The sequence below is a fragment of the Ovis canadensis genome, chromosome Y (genome assembly GCF_042477335.2).
Source record: "Ovis canadensis isolate MfBH-ARS-UI-01 breed Bighorn chromosome Y, ARS-UI_OviCan_v2, whole genome shotgun sequence".
In the NCBI taxonomy this organism is placed as follows: Eukaryota; Metazoa; Chordata; class Mammalia; order Artiodactyla; family Bovidae; genus Ovis; species Ovis canadensis.
Window position 1 is genome coordinate 19,367,797 of NC_091271.1, and position 3,126 is coordinate 19,370,922.

Here is a 3,126-nt window from a genome sequence, read left to right on the forward strand (position 1 = left end):
AGCGCATCTCATGTTTTGTGTCATATCGTGCCAGTGTGTGCCACCCTCAGGGAGGGCGTGTGCTGGCTACTGGGCTGATCCGGGGCAGCACTGGTCCAGGACCTTCCCAGTTCTCCTTTTCACATGTGTGTGGAACAATCTCCAGTGCAGCAGGCAATCTATGACTCTTTCTCCTTCAGCTCTCTGCCCATCTCGGCAGGACCTTAGCCTCACCATCCCAGATCTTGCCATAGCCACGTCCCTCATTTCCAGAGGCCAGCCCGTGGCCCCACACACGGAGGGCTCCACAGGCAGTGGTTTCAAAGCCCCACCCCACGTGATTTGCTCTGTGTGAATCCTTAGACCATGAAACCCTCTTCCTGATCCAAGCACACACAACAACACGGTAGAACTGATGAGCGTGTTTTGTATCTGGTCTAATTGCAGATATCTGGAGCCACAGTCTGGAGTTATCACTGGCCATCCTTTCCTTGTTCCCATCCTGGGCAGGGTAAATGCAGAGATAAGGCGACAAACCACCTTCAGCCTGGTCGCCTCATGACTCCTCTTCTGTTTGCTCAGCACCTCCTCTCCTGCCACCTTCATCTCTGCCTCTGCCCTGGGCCGGACACACACACACACACACACACACACACACACACACAATCACAGCCAGCATAAATAAACACACGTGTGTATACACACACATGCTCAGCACGGGGACACAAATGCAAACAACGAGCATAGGTGTTTCAGGAGGTGAAGACGACCGAGGCCAGCAATGCCGGAGATGGCGACAGTAGGCACCATGTCCTGCCCTTGGGGCTCCCTGTTCACCTTCTCCACGAACTCTTCCGTATGTTCCCAAGGCAGCCTGAAGCCGCTTCCAGCGCAGCATGTTTGGTGGTTGTGAGACAGTGAGTGCTGAATGTGGAAATTCACAGAAGATCCCAAAGTCAGCACACAGGTGCACTGGGACCCTGAGAGGACAGCTTTTCAATGATAGGCCTTCCCTGGGTAAGGGGTGGGAGTGAAGTGACCAGGCAATCTCAAACTCAGTGAGCAGCAGGAGGCCAGGGGATGAAAGGACCCACAAAGGATGATTCTGACAAAGATACTTAATACACACTGCCTCTAGTATCACCTGGACTCTGGTGCTGCCACCTCAGCTGATTTGATGGAGACTTGCTTCACTCACGGACACACCAAGTCCCCAAATAAACAGTCTCAGGAGGTCACCTGCTACAAGCATGACCCAAACTCAGGCTCCACAGCCAGCTTGCATGAGTCTGAGCATCCCCATTTGGGAAAGGACAGTGTCCCTGTAGTATCACACGAGTGTCCCTTCAGGGCCCACCTTCAGACCCCATCTCCACACATGTTTCTGTCAGTTACTCTCATGGAAGAACCTTCCTGCCCAGGGTACTACTTCAGATGATCGTCACACATCTTGGCCGACAATCCGCTGGCAATACAAGCAAGGTGAGCCAGCAGCCAAGAATCCCAAAGTGAATTGCTGACTGTGTTCAGGCCCAAAGCAACCACACCTCAGCAATCCTGTTCGACTCTGAGCAGTTGTGACCTGACAACCAGCCGAGAAAGTTAAGGCTCCTGGTGTCCACGCTGCGGCTGGATGCTCCCCGTTCAAAGTCCCAGAACCAGTGGACAGGAGTGGAACAATGTGCCCTATGCCCTACAGAGAGACGGGAGATGGGTGTGGATCCCACAGGTGGACACTCCAAAACCTTGCACACCCACACTCATCACCCCAGGAACCACGTTTCACAAGTGATGTCAAGGTAATTCTACTTAGTGGTCACTGTGTTCAAGAAGTAGGGGGGTCCTGAAAGGAAAATATCAACTTGCAGTGGGACGATGGATGGCTCCGCAACAGCACTTGTCAGGATAGGGAGCAGGGAAAAGGTTCCTGCGCCGCCTCCTCTTCCTGAGCAGCAGACTTCAAAGAGCAGCAGAAAGGATACAGCTACGGCCCAGAAGCAAGGGATGCCCCAGGTGATGGCGATCCTCCAAGCCAAGTCAGGCTTCCTCCTCTGATGGTTCTTGCACATGAACTGGAGGTAGGCCCTGCAGTTCTTCTTATGCTCAGAGCTCAGTTCCACCAGCAGGGCAGCCAGTGCCTGCAGCGCATCTTGCCCTGGAAGCTCAGTAGTGCTCCCGGGCCTTTCCTGGCCCTGCTCCTCCACCGTCTTCTCAGCTCCTGGAAGAAGCCCTATTGCTGCTCCTCATCTGCCACAACCTCCATCTCCTCCATGACGTCTTCCACAAGCAGCTGGAACAACCACCCAATCCCCACCACGTCTCCGTCCACCAGGGGCTCACCGTCGTCCACCGCCTCCACCCTGCATAGCGTGGCTCCTTTGCCTGGCATGACAACTTGTGGCTGCAAGGTCCCAGCCTCAAAAAGCCTGAGGATGGCAGGCCACCAACCCCAGCGCCCTGAAACCGGAGCTCACAACTAGGAATGTCTGGGGTCCCAGGATGCTCCTGCATTCCTCTGACGGCCTTTCACACGCCTCTTGGCCCTGGTCGAGACCCCAGGCTGGGGCAGATGCGAAGGGATGGGACATAATAGCACAAGTGGTGTGCAAATGCGGCTCAGGTTTCAGTAATCCTGTGGGACCCACTAGCTCTTTGGGGGCGGGGAGTGAGGGGGATGGTAGGGAAGCGGGGGCTGGTATGTGTCCGGTGGCCTGAGGCTGAAGAAAGGGGTGGCAGACAGCACGGGACAGGGTGAACAGGCCCTGGGGAAATCAGCCGAATAGGCGGATCCCTAGGCTGTGAGCCACGCGTAGGCTGCTGGCCCAAATCTAGTCCAATGGCCGAGAGAGTGGTGGGTGGCACCCTTCTGGACACGCCCCTCAAACGTAGGGAATCTTCCACAGTTCCTGGGCTACAGCGCACCCACATGGCATATACCGCTCCAGGGAATAATGGGTTTTGCATCTGCTGATACTCCAGGCGCTGTCATTGTCCAGACTCTGGAAATCCCAACAACGGGTTCCTGCTTCACAGTCTGAACAGCTTACTCCTGTGTCCCTCAGGACCCTCAATAACTGAGAAATTTCCCTGAGGATTCAAAGAATAAACAGGGACTCCACGTGGCTGGATACTTTTTCTCCATGGGAC